The following is a 14,484-nucleotide window of genomic DNA, read 5'->3' on the forward strand; positions in this document are numbered from 1 at the left end:
GGGACAGCGAGAGTCGCCCTCTTCAACCATCGTCCCTTTCAGATTTCAGCCTTCGCTGTAGGCTTTGCTCTTAGAAACAGCGAGGAGAGTCTGTGGGACACGACCTCTCATAGTGCCGTGCTTACTTTGCTGTTTGCAGATCTTTGGCAGAAGCAGAGAACTCGTGGAGATTTCCATGGGCTGCATCAGTCCCAGAGCCCCCCCGTGCAGCACTGCTGTGAGCCCATCACCAGACAGGGAGATCAGCTCCATGCTAAGTGCTGGAGATCACGAAATCATAGAGTAGAATAATAGAAAAATTATTTTCTAAAAAGAAAATGGAAAAGACCGCTAAGTTCACCTAGTCCAACCGCCAAGCCATCCTCACCATGCCCACTGACCATGGTCCTCAGTCCCACATCCACACGTTTCTTGATCACCTTCAGGGACGGTAACTCCACCACCTCTCTGGGCAGCCTGTGCCAATGCCTCAAAGCCCTTTCTAAGAACCTTTTCCTCATATCCAGCCTGCATCTGCCCCGGTGCAACTTAAGGCCATTACCTCTCATCCTGTCACTGTTACCTGGGCTGGTAACACTGTTACCAGCCTGCAAGATATCTGTGGAAGAATGGTTGGTAGACACACCCATAGCCCAAAGATTTGAGAGAGGAGAATTCTTCCCTTCACTCTGACAGTAACTCATGTGAGGAAAGGTAGCTTCTTAAAGATCTGGATGCTTGGAATATTTTCTTTTCCAGGAGCTCCAGAAGCAGCTGAGAGGGTAGATCACCATGTGCAGATTGCTTTAGGACTGAACTACATATGTCACTCCAAAAGTAATGGCTCCTATTTATTTCCATGGAAATGACAATAGATACAAAGAGCACAATGATACTATTTGATAGAGCACATTTTCAGCTACAAAACACTGTTTTTCAGCATAGTCACCACATTTAGCTCTGCATTTTCGCCAGCAGTGAACAAAAATTTGCATGCTGAAAATATGCACCAGTGGAGGTGCTCCACTGTTACTGTAACCACGGCTGAAATGCATCACCCAGCACTCACTGTACTCACATCCACTATCTTGTACCCCTAAGCATTCAACAAGCATCAACAGATGTCAATGGGTGCCAGCAAGAAGATGTGATGGAATATTGAACAGGCTCTTTCCTGGTGATTTCTGCCCAGCCCTTTAGTTTTTGGACATTTCTGGCTAATTGCATTCATTCTGTCATTGGAATTGTCACATTCTCAGTGACTGTTTTTGTACTTCTTTTAAAACAGATTTTTTATTGCTCTGTTTTCTTAGTGATGTTTGTCTGCTGAGGTACAACTCTACCGTTCCATACTATAAAAAGTTTTTTTCTTTCTTTCTTTCTTTTTTTTTTTTTATTTTTTAAATAAACTTTTTGTTAACCATTACCTTGAACATGAAAGTAACATTTCCTGATTTGTTCTGCTCTAAGCAATTCCATCATACCCTTGGGACTGCAAGCATGAATAGTTACTATTTGGCATGCATGTGCAGTGCTGATCAGGCCCATAAATAACCACTGGAAAATTACTATTAATGGTACCTTGATGGTTTTATTTCTGTTCATGCTCAGGAGTCATTACAACATGTTGACTTCTGTGTGGAAGAGGTGGCTGAGCTACTGCTGTGTGTTGTGAGACGGGGGTTTTTCCTACTTGAAAAAATAAGAAAGTAAAAACTAGGTAGTAAGATTTCAGTAATTTCTTTCTGTTATCAAGAATAATGTATTTTCTATGTAGCCCAAATTTCTGTAGTTTGGCTCTGTGAAAGTAGGAATTTGTTCCTTTTTGCAGCATTTTTTGAATATATTTTGTCTACCTTGTTCTACAGGAGAGAATGCCACTTATGAAGTATGCGCTGTCCTCGTTTACAGCTGGACCTATGAATGTTCGCAGTTTGGGCAGAGATGTTTCCACCATCTGTTAAGGATGCCTGCACTGCAAACTATTTGGAAGTGAACAGTTTCCCTTCACAGTTTGTGTACCTTTCCTAATAGGCATGGTACATCCCATGGTACATCCCAGTGAGAAAGACTGGAGCACAGTGTCTTCAGATAAGGATTTGTTCATATCTATGTTGTTTGAGGCAAACAAAGAGTGAGCGCTGAGCTGTCCCCTGATGACCATGTAGGTATGCTCTGCACAGTGGTAAGCAGTGCATTGGGGTAAGTGCCACACGCTTTATTTGGATGAGAAAATGGGAGGAGTGAAAGACTACATTTAAACAAAAATGGTAATAAATATGACCTGATCCATTTCAGGGGGAAAAGAATCAGAATTTGCCATTACCTTCAGCACAAGTCGCATCAGCCCCGTTAAGCCTTCAGTGAGAATATTTAAGTCTCCTGTGTACGACTTTGTAATCATGACTTTGCACTCCTAGGATTGACTTGATTAAGAACTGTGAGCACAGTTACAGCACTATCAGCAGCTGTGCAGACTTCCTAACTCTGCTGCCTGTAAACATGTCAGCTCAGTGAGAGGGAAATTCATGGAGCTAGCACTGCATAGCTGCCATTCAGGCCATGTGCTCCCAACCAGAAAGTTTCTAATTTTTAGAGAAAGATATCACTCTGGAATTAGGGATTTGAAGAATGGCAAATAAAGAGCTTTCTGAATCTACTGCTTGAAGAAGTCCATTCAAAACTTGAAAGGTGAGGAGAGGTATAGAAATCCTCGAGAGGCTGAAAGGTATATGAACAAATTAGACTGGGATTATTGGGGGAACAGAACACTGCTGTGCAATAAAAGACAAGTGCAAATTATAGAAGTTTTTGCAGAAAGGTATGTGAACACAGCTGATGATCAAGGAGCAGAGCAGAGATGTTCAAACTAAGGCCTGAGGTGCCAGTGTTTCAGGAATCTGGGGCTCTGATGCACTGCATCACTTCAAGTTTCAGTTCTCACATGTTAGCAGGGCATAAAATGCACTATGCATAATGTAATGGAAGACATCTTGAAAATACATTTCCCTCCATTTTCCTTTTCTCAGCAAATGTAGAGACAACAGCAATCATCAGTCTTACCTGAGTTTGAAATTCTGTACTAGCTGAAGAACTTCTCCCAGGGCAATACTGCAAATTTCTCATATCTCTGACACTGTTATTTTGACCTATGTCCCTTCTTGAAATACAAAAACAGGGTAGGGATTAATTTTGATTATGCTGTGGTGTAGACATTTATTTCTGCTGCCCTTTTAGCCCCTGTGAAACCTCCTCAGACTTGAAGCTCCCATTCTCCCCCAAAAAATTAATAGAGATGGAAAAAGAACTCTTCAGGAACGGCATTTTTTGGAAATGTGATAGAATTAATTTATATTAGAAAGACCAAAAGATGAATTTAAAATAAAAGATGTAAAAAATGAAAAAGAATGCCTGTCTGAACAATTTCTCTAATGATTTGGACAAAAAAAACCACAGAATTTTGGAAATAGTCTGAGAGAATGGCACAAATGGGAAACAGCTTGGTGGAGGTGTCAGGATGACACCTTTCCTGGGTCACAGACAGCTTAGTGATGGACACTGTCTATAATCTTTATTGCCAACCCCAGAAGCCATTGACATACAGATAGTGGTGTTTTGTTTGTTTTAACTTTATGTTGTTTGTTTTTAGAAATTTGAAAATCAAAATTTACATGTTTGTCCAGCCTCAAGCATCTAATTATGTATGCAATTATCTTATGTTACAATAGATTTATTTCAGTCAGTTTCTTAATCTACAATAAAACCTGGGTAACGACACTCACCTCCTTGCTTAACTTTCTGTTTTTAATTTATATTACTTAATTTATCCAGGCATTGGTTATTCAGTTCAACTCAAAACATTCTTAAAGGGATCTCCAAAATACTTTGGAATGATGGAAAAAATGGGACATAAGTCTCTAAAAGGAAAATTTCTTTCTCTTTTTAAAAAAAAACAAAATCAATCAATAATCAGGAAACAAAAGTTGTAAATTAAAGGAAGGAAGGAAGGAAGGAAGGAAGGAAGGAAGGAAGGAAGGAAGGAAGGAAGGAAGGAAGGAAGGAAGGAAGGAAGGAAGGAAGGAAGGAAGGAAGGAAGGAGAGTCATAACTGGTGTTAGCCTAGAGAGTTTGATTAGCACTAGAAGACTTACTGTAAGGAATGTGGAGTGTGATTCTGAGTAGAACTATAAAAACAGAGCACATAATAAACACAGTAGAAATGTTTGCAACTCAAAGAACTTAAATTGAGGCTCTGATGACCGAACAAACGAAGGATTGTATGTGGACATAAGGGATGTTGTGGACAAATGCTGGCCAGAAAGCTGTGTCCCACCATGTCGATTCACATAATTCAAGCTTTCACCTTCTCTTCCTCAGTGTTACTCTCCTCTCATTTCTCTTCATCCATGATTGCATGCACTAAATATATTTTAGTTCCAAATTATTCACCATCTTTGACACTGGTTTTCTAGTAACCACTTCCCATTTACATCTCACCAGACAAACTGTTAACATGAACTGTGTACAATCAATGAGGGTAAGATGCTGAGTGAACTGCAAATCACAGAACCCATGCCTTGGAGGATATGTCTGTGCACAAAATTTCTGCATTCCTCCATCTTAACCAAATGATTGATTTTGTATGACAGTCCTAGTTTTGACTCTGAGGTCTTCATTAGTTGCAGCTCCTTTTCTCTGGATACATAGGTGATATCACAGAGACCTGTATTTCTTAAAAAGCACTGTAAGGTTGGGCCTTCTTCAGCCAGTTAAGACAGAGGGATGCAGTACACAGAGGTGTCTGGTTCCAGAGCGTCCTCACATTAAAATGCAGCAACATTTTCCAGAGGAACCTCATTTTCTCTAGCACCATTTCTATCTCCATTCTCATAATATTCTGTGGATTTAAGCCATGATCCTCTGCTTATTTCCTCTTATCATCATAAAGCCATCACTTTTAATCCTCTATCTCAGGTTTTTGAACACACTGTAATTCCAAAGAGGAAAGGAAAAGAAAAAAAAAAAGGAATAGAAAGAGAGAAGATGCAGGAGCTTTCACACATATAGGTTGCAAAAGAGTTATTTTTTCTACTAAAATACACTGAAGACAGGAATATTGGAAGTTTTCAGAGTTTTGCCAATGCATTTCAGTCTTGGCTCACATCTCTTCTGTCATAGTTCTGGACTGTGGCTCTAGAAGAAATTGCAAAATGAGTCAAGTTTTTTTCAGATATAGTAAGTGAAAAAACTGATTTTTTTTTTACACATATAACAGATCTCTCAGCCAGTAAATCACAATTGGAAAATAAATCTTCTACCATAACTTCCTGTGGGATGTGTTTTTAATGCACTTTTAAAAACTGAAATCTGTTTTAAACTGTTACATTTTGCAGCCATTTACTAAAAATGAAAATATGGCATCATTTTCAGTACTGTTGCATTCTGAATTGTGCTTCACCTCATCAGGGTTTAACAAGGTTCATCTTTTCAAATTTGTCAAGGCTTGATTTCTATCACTTGACTTGCAGTTTTACAAAAGAGTGTGAAAATCATTCAGATTCAGGCAGCAAGTATTCCGAGGGCTCTCACCTCTTGGCACCACTCAGGCATACATATGTGCACTACTGCATCTCTGTTCTAGTGGTATTATTGATCCATAATTATCTTTCTGCTGTTTACTTGTTTACACCAACTGAACTGTGAACACACACTATGTGTGATCAGTGATGGCAGGGTGTTCCAAGCAGACTGCAAATCACAGGAGAAAAGCATGGGAGATGTATTTAATGTTTCTGGTACCAGTTTGAAAACACAGTACTAATTCAGTAGTTACGATTTTAATAAACTCTTTATTAAAAGGGTGAATTCCAAGGACAGGATTTGGGATGAGACTTGTCTTTTTGAAAAGCGTATCAACCCGATGCAAATCCTGATCATTTTTTGCTGGTCAACATCACCAAATTTTCTTGTGTTTCACAGCAGGATCAAAGATTATTCTTCCTAGTTATTTACACATCAACATTTTAACACTGGGTGATCATTTTGAATCTTGTGAGCCATGTAAATAGGCAAACTGCGTGTCTCTACAGGATCTGCTCTTTAGAAACTGAGTCGGAAGCTGATGTACAGTAGTTTTAATACTGAAGTTGTGTTTAACATTAATATTCTTTCCATATTTATCAAACTATAATGAAAACTGAAGCATCTGTGATCTTCATTCTTTCTAACGGTGCAGTTATTTACAGCATTCTACAAGAGTATCAGATGGTGTGTGGTATGAAAAATGTTTCAGAGGTCCCAGTTCTTGTTAAATTAAGGTCTAGCATGTGAATGCTGAAGTGCTTCCAATTCCTTCCAGGGAAAGTCAGACCAAATATAATTGTCCTCTTCATGAAATAGCTTTAGTCAGAAGTCAGCAGTGTCTTGTACATCATTTAGTAATGACTTTGGTTCATGACTTTCTGTGGCTCTACTTGTTGTTTTAAGTTCTTTCAACTTTCCAGTATCACCCCTAGGTCATTCCTGAGATATGCTTTCAGCTGCTCACAGCACCAAGGAGGCTGAAGGTCACCAAGGTGAATAAAGTGAAGGACTCTGCTCTTTTTACTGCTGTTGCTTTGGATTCTGATTTCCTCAGAGGGTGAAATTTAGAAAAAGGAAATGGTTAAGAGGAGTGACTATGGGAGAGGAGGCTACACAGTTTGTTTGACTTAGCTTTTGGTTTTTAGTAGCTATTACAAAGCCGCTAGAAATCTTTGTGCCCAGAGGAATACCACTGTGTCAAGATGAATTTTCTTACAGAATATGCTTAGTTCGGATGAAACAGTGTATGGGAACTGCTGAGTCACAGCCTGAACCTCTGATTGATCACCTGAAACAAGCACTGAGCCAGCACTGGGAGAACAGGTGAAGGCAATTCTCCTGTGCTGCAGGAAGGGGTGGAGCCTGGCTGCACCTCTCCTAGACCTGTTTAAGAGCTGACTGCCAGTAGGGAAGGACCTTTTCTGGAGATCTGCTCTGCTGGAGTTTTGTAAGTGAGCCCAGGATATGGGTGAGCTTTCTATCTGTTCTCTTTTTGTTATTGTAATCTGCTTTGCCTGTCTCTCTTGTTTATATCATAATATTTGTTGATTATATGAACAGGCATGCAAATACTGTAGGTTTGTATACTGTGACCATGTCTATTTTCTGTTAGAAAGGATTTTTTTTTCATTACATTTAGGGCAGGAGACTATCTTTTGATTCACCAACCAAGGAAGGGTATTCTGCAAATGCCAAATGCCCCTGTGTGGTACAACCATCAATCTAGTGGAGCAAACTTGAAGGAGTCTAATTGGGATGCCTAGTTGAAGATGGTTGTGAAACCTTCATTGGTCAGTTCTAGCCATCTTCTGAAAAGCAGGATGCTTTTGTTTATTTGCCTAGAAATGTATTTGAGCACCATTTCTGAGGTTTTAGTGTATACCAAATGTTTCAGGTATAGCTATCTGTGGGGGAAGCAAAAGAACAATAAAAATAAAAATAAAAAACACAGTTCCTGAGCACTATTATTCAAACATTTCAATGGCATTATTTGCATGACAATATTACTTTAGAAGAGTATTTTCCTAAATGATTGAGCATTTTGAAACTAGGTAGAGAGCTACTGCAGAATAAAAATTCATGTGATTGAATTAAACTAATTCTTTTCATCTTCAAATAGTAGGAATAATAGGACTGGGATTCATTTCTGTCGTAACATCCTACCAGATCTAACAGCAGTGTCATTCAGCTACTCTAATATCCTTATCCCAGTGAAGATAATACCCAGTCTCTTGCTGATTTCACAGGGAGGAAAACCAATCCACCAAAAAAACCTTTGTTATTTCATAACTTTGGGATGAGATCAAAATACTTTTTTTTATTATTATTTGAGAGACATGATGATGTGTGGCAGTGCCAATATTGTTGCTGTTTGGGCCTGTCATGCAGGAAAGCTGTTGTGCTGAATGTTCACTTCCATAGATGTAGTGATTTCCTCCAGGACTCTTTTAGATCCTGTAAAAAGTCAGCTTGTTCTCTCCTTTTCCATGGCCCCTTAAGTCATCTGGCATAAGGGCGTTCTCTGCACTCACTAAAACTGTCTTTAAGATACTCGCTTGTGATTGCATGGTAAATTTTTGCTTTAGGTTCCTTTTTGTGAGATGTCCTGTTTGCTTCAGTGACAGGGCACATCATTTCTATTCAGTGTTTGTCTGCAAATTAACTCTCAACTATAGCTGGGTAAGAGCTGTGTAAATTAGAGCAGTTTCAGAATATATGAAAAATTCGGTAGTGTATTTTTTCTTTTCTTTTTCTTGGTGCAACTTATTTTTTTAATACTTATGATAGGAGATTCTCTAGCCATATGTTGTTATTCTTTGCTTTTTATAGTGTTCCTTCCTTCTGCTCAGTCTCTCCCCCTACTTGTCTCTGCTCTGATGGCAGATACTATACTTCCAAATTTCCTCCTGAGCAGCAGGGTCAAATACTGAACAACTCTCCTAGCATTCTTTTAGTGTGTTCTTACTGCAAGTGACTGATGGATTCTTATTTTTTTTTTTTAAAGGAAGAGTGAAGTTTTACTTCTAAAAACAGCTTATGAACTTTTAGTTTAGGCAACTGAAAAGCACTTAGAGCTAACAGCTCACTCTGTATTCAGGTCATGCTTTCAGATCCCAGCTCCTTTGCTATCCCTTTATTTTTTTGTGTTAAAGCTCTCCTTGATAGATAAACCCTCTTCACCTGTGCTGAGCTTTGTAGGGAGTTCTGGAAGAGTTTTTTAGTTTAAAGTTTGTGACTGGGAAGGGCATATTGACTAGGTAGTGTTCAGCTGCCATGGCGTTTCAATGTTTTCTGTCTTTAAAATTTGGCAATAGGAATTGAAAGTTAGTGTATAGTCTGAACAATTGCTAGGGATCCTTCTGAAAAAGAATCAAATTGGAATAAACTTCAGTGTTTATTTCTCAGACAAAGGGAAAGAATCTCCCTTCTCTCATGCTGCAGAGAGAATTCTGATAAGTTATCAACAAATTCATTAAATATACCTTTTGATTCAAGTGCGTTCTACTCTGTCTCTGTCTATGTGCTAACCAAACCAGCACCAGCCATACATGTAAGCTTTCTCTTATCTCTTTTTTGTACCATACCTTCACCATTTGTCTTCTGTTGCTCATGGGCACAGTGATGCTGAAACTGACACCAGCAAGATAGCTTTCCATGTCTTGTCATTATTATCTTACCCAGAAGTTCTGTAAAGTTCCAGGTAATGTTGTGTCTGACTCATTTTCTCGATTTCCCATCAGCAGATGTCTTTCACCTGCAACTCACAAGTATCGTAAAATGGCTGGACACAACTCTCTCATCGCCTTGGGATACAGCAGTCCCCTGTCTTGAGTTACAGATGCCCAAATGAACCCAACAGACTTCCAGTCCCTATATTTCTATTTTATACATCACAAGATATGAGCAGAATAAGTAGGCAAAGTTTCCTTGTCAAGTAAGGTAAAAATCAATGTGCTGGGTGAGATAAATTAAACAAAAGAAAGGTTGAAAATAATTCTTCCCATTGACTCTTGTGTCTGCACAGGCAGGTTTTTTCTTCTTTGCAGTTCATAGGCTCAGCAAACTGCATCCTATCCTTTCTGAAGCCAGAGGAAATTTCCTTTTTGTCACTGTAGCATCTTCATGCAGATCTGCCTCAGACCTTCTGCTACAGTCCTTCTCACTCTGCTCAGCCTGTGTGGTCACATCTGGGGACTTCTCTGCTGTCCAGGAGTTGTGCTGGGCTTAAGACTACAAGTCTTCCTCATGAAGCATTACTGTTGCTCTAGCAGGATGTAAGATGTAGCTCCGTATGGCAAAATGGCGCCAAATATTATAACATGTTGCATATGTTCATGTATTTCAGAGTTTAGAAGTGTATATAATTCACCACACAGCTTGAATTTTAGACTAGTGGATGTACTTTTTATAGCTGAATTAACTTCTTGCAACGATTTAGCTTTTTTTCCCCTTTTTCCCTCAAACAATTTTTACCTCATTTATTGCCAGCCTTGGAAGGCACTTTCTGCTTATAAACCAGTCTCTTCAACTGTGTAACACCAAATTTGAGCAGCACTTAAAGTGCTGTTAAAGATTCCTCTGCTACCTCTGGAGAGTAACTTATTCTCTTTGCTGCTCTTGGAATTTCTAGATAATGCTCAGCAACCCACTTGGGCAACATTCTATATGTTGGTCACTAATTGTCTGTTTCATGTTTTCATGAAACATCTGGGATCTGAGCTGAAGAAAGACTGAGCATTGATTGCAGCAGGCTGTAGCTGGATGGTGAATGCATCAAGTGCTCTAAAATACCCATAAAAATTACTTGAAAAATTAGGTTCTTTCTAGGTTCTGCTTCCTGCATTCATTATTGCTTGGAAATTAGGTAAATTGCTGCTATGTTGAAAAATACCACTTATTCCATATAGCATTGATGGCAGTGCATATTTTCTCATCCACTGCCTTGTGTTCTAGAAATTGGGTTGCTTCCCAATTTAATGAATTCTGACTGGAGAATAGAAATGATAATGAATACGGGTTTTAACGTCCAGAAGGTGTACAAACTAACCTAGAAACCTGACAAAGCAGCTCCTCCCTCCAAAATGTTTTGTGGTCTTGGAAGTAAAGGCAGCACCACTCTTTTCAGGACTATGGGATCTGAGTACTTGGGTGGATTTCCCTATGACTGTTAAAATGATGCCTGTCAGGAATTCACTTAGAAATCATTCCAGTCTTCTGTACTTTCTTACCAGTTGGTTACAGGCTGCTTCACACTGAAGACCAGTAAGACATCCTGTGTTAGAAGTGTAGGAGAAGCTCTTAAGAACACTTAGGAATTAAGAGGGAAGCTTGTTCATTCCTAGCCCGGATCTTTTCCTATCTCAGAGTCACTCGTGATTCCCGACCCACGGCCACTCTGTGTCCTGCTATGGCAAAGTCGCTGAGGAAACCACAAAGAGCATCAACTGAGGACAGCCTACAGGCTGCTTCAATCCGCCAGGCAGGCCTTTGCCTCTAGAGGTCTCCCAACTCTTCGTGCATCTGAAAACCCAAACGCAGCACTAGGTACCTCTGTTCTCAGAATGTCTCTTGCCTTTCTTCGACTGCCCATTACCCAATCCTTCAGAATTAGCTCTTGTAGCATTTGTATTTTGTAATTCAGAAGCACAGTTCTGTCTTGTCTCAATCTGACATCAGAACTCATCAACTGACCTTATAGGAAACATGGGGCAGTACAGCCAGGTTGTGTCATAATGTGTAAATCTGCTGGTTGGCAATGAACATTTAATTGATGTGCTCTATAAGCATGCATCCAAGAAACTGAATGAACTTGAATTATTTTTTTTTATTTGTATTTTTTATTTGTGTCTCTTGACTGCAGAGAAAGAAAATTCTGGCAAACATTTGTATAACAGCGTTGTGGTATCTCTGCCAGGCTCCTTTCTCCTGCAGTGCAGTGGGTGCCAGCCCATCCCAGCCATTGCAGGTGGGATTGATGATTTTCCCACTGGGATTTGTCAGCCTGCTTCATATCACTGTGTTATATAGGCATCGCACCTTCACAGGGGTTTTGTCTGATCTGCATCAGTACAGTGAGAAATCACAGCCACTCAGCATGGCCCAGTATTTCCTTGTCAGCTGGATCCACAGGCAGGCTGCAGCAGGAAAGGGTGACATGCTATCCTCCTATCTATTTGCAGTTAGACCTGTTTTCCCACTCAGAGGGGGAAAGCGGTTGCATTCAAGATGCCAGCAGGAGTGCAGCAGGAACTGCAGCCTATCAGACACACAGTCAGCTGCTTCTTCCTGCAGGTGCTGATGGAGTTGGTCAGCCAGGACTGCTGGCCCAACCCCAGCAGGATGCTGGCTGCCATGACCCAAAGAGGCAGTGAGTCCTACAGCAGGCACCCCTCTGCCCTGGGGAGAGGGGGAGAATCACTCCCTGTATTAAACATCCCATATAAAGGCTTAAAATAGCCACCCTTGTTTAAACTGAGCAGACCCAGAGGCATTCAGGACGTGCACAAATGTGAAAGTATTCATTTAAAGAGCAGTTAGCTATAGAAGAAATGCTAATAGCAAAAGTTTTTGTGAAAATTGGAGGAAAATAGGAATGTGCAGTACCCCAGACATAAAGTAATGCTGATGTGTGCCAGCTGATGTCCTCAGTTCAGAGGGATCAGCTAAGTCATAATAACACAGGAGAATGGGAAGATGCTGCTGCTAAATGTACATTCTGATTCAATGTAAAGCAACCAGAGATTTATATGCAGAACATTTTTTTCGTAAGTGTGGCATGCTAAGAAGAAAATTAATTTCCAAGTCATTGGCAAAGTTACATAATTTGTATGATAAATCTTTAAAATGATATATTATTCTGGAATGTATGTATTCAGGTTCTAAAGAATAATATTTGAAATGTATTTGAGAGCCAACTGTGCTAGGAATCACCTGGATTGTTAAAAATTTCCATTAAAACATTCAGAGGCACATGGACACTTTACCTTACTGAAAATAAATCAAAAGATTTTATAGCTTACAGTTTTGGTCATTGACTGTGTTTTATGGTAAGGATTTTTGCTGGTGAGTGGGTTTCTTGAATGAGACCTCTGGATTTGTAGTATTTTCTGTTTCATCTTAAAGCAAGTTTCATTAAGGAAAAAAAGGGATTCAAATCTTTCTGCAAACAAGAGGGGCCAGTTTAATCCCCTTTAGGAAGCTGATAACAGGGAGGATTTACATGGTTGCTTGGTTTTCAAGGTAAACTGAAAGCAAGGAAGGCCTCGGCTGCAGCTGTAATGAGGCAGCTGCTGCTTTCCGAAGAGCTGCACGCAGCCATCAGACAGTGCTTGGATGCATGCAGACCTGTAAGGAGCTGTGAGAGTGATCAGCAGCCACAAACATGGGTTAAGATGATTTGAGGAAATTTGATCAGTCTAAAAAAAACCCTGAGAGAAGACTTAAGTGAAAAGTGAAGTAGCTCACAATTCTTACTTGCTGCAGGTGAGAAGTAAGATGTCATGATTTTAAATTTAAGTGACAAAGATTTAAGGAAGCAAATCCATTTTGCTGATCAGCAGGTGAAGCAGAGGAACAGACTGCCTGTGGAAGTGTCACCACCTGCTACTGGAAGATCTGAGGAATTGGTTGTAGTGTCTGAAATAATCTGCGCTGCAGAATCCTTAGCTCCCAGGGCTGGTGCAGCCCTTGCTGTGCACCAACTTCATCTCAGAACAAAATGACCATCGTCTCCTTCCTTCTCTGGCCCTCTTTTCAAAGCAAAGTAAAAGAAGGCATGCAGGCCACAGGAGCGGTAGAAGGACTGCCAGCATATGTGTTGGATGATCCAGGGGTAGGAGTGAGACTTCTCACTGTGTGCTTGGCAGATCCCAGACTGGAACAGGTTGAGATGAGCAGAGGGACTCCTCCAGATCTCTTTTGGGTTTATTTTTTGGTGAACTGCTGTGAAAAATAAGTAGAGACAGGCGTCAGCTGGCACCTAAGCTCACTGTCATCTGAGAAACCCCACTCACTAGGACAACATTTGTGTCCTATGCATTGTGAGTTGAGAGATCAGAGACATGATGCCAGAGGGACAGCACACTGTTCTGACTGGTCACGAAACCTGGTATTATGTGGGGCTGTGACGATCCCCAAGGATGCAGCTTTAGGGACAGCAAGCTGGGAGTAATGTCAACTTTGAAAGGGTTGATAACAGCAGGACAAGGGGCAATGGTTTTAAACTGAGGGAGGGAAGACTTAGGTTGGATATCAGGGGAAAGGTCTTCTCTATGAGAGAAGAGAGGTGCTGGAACAGGCTGCCCAGAGAGGTTGTGGATGCCCTGTCCCTGGAGGTGTTCAAAACCAGATCGGATGGGGCTCTGGGCAGCCTGGTCTAGTATTAAAGGGGGGGTTGGAGATTCATGGTCCTTGAGGTCCCTTCCAACCTGGGCCATTCTGTGGTGTGCGCTGTCACAGGCACTTCTTCATCTAAGGAGCACTCTGTGAAAATTGTTTAACATTCTCCTGCTCAATTCTGCCTCTCAAGTGTGTGAAATGAACCCATTTTGACTCATTAGGAACGAGAAGAGATGCATTACATTTCTTAACCCTTCTCTCTCTGCTCCTTATACTAGGCAAAGGAAAAAATAGGCCCAGCTGCCAGCGCAGCAAGAAAAAGCAGACAGCTTTAAAGATCTTCCACACAGAACTGCCACTGGGAGAAACTTGCTGCAACTCAGCTGTGCTTTGTGTGGAAGCAAGTCCTTTTACTGTTCACTGTTGTCACTGAATGTGAAATCCTGTGATGTTTTCCTGGTCTAAGAACTTGGCAGAAGTGAATGCTAAGGAGGAGATCTCTCACAGGAAAGAGTGATTTTGAAGGAAAGATTGATAATTCTAAAACATAATTAAAGAGGCTTAGATCCACATGCTTTTTTCACTT

The 14,484-nt window shown here is 40.5% G+C and overlaps 1 long non-coding RNA gene across 1 annotated transcript; it reads left to right on the top strand.

The window, feature by feature from the left end:
• The first annotated feature begins 9,301 nt into the window (after positions 1–9,301).
• On the top strand, positions 9,302–10,746 carry LOC128086696 (uncharacterized). The gene is made up of 2 exons (XR_008209481.1): positions 9,302–9,589; positions 9,690–10,746. It is a non-coding gene; the product is annotated as an uncharacterized LOC128086696 (long non-coding RNA).
• The last annotated feature ends 3,738 nt before the right edge of the window (positions 10,747–14,484 follow it).

This window comes from Tympanuchus pallidicinctus, unplaced genomic scaffold (genome assembly GCF_026119805.1).
Source record: "Tympanuchus pallidicinctus isolate F22 unplaced genomic scaffold, pur_lepc_1.0 scaffold3, whole genome shotgun sequence".
In the NCBI taxonomy this organism is placed as follows: Eukaryota; Metazoa; Chordata; class Aves; order Galliformes; family Phasianidae; genus Tympanuchus; species Tympanuchus pallidicinctus.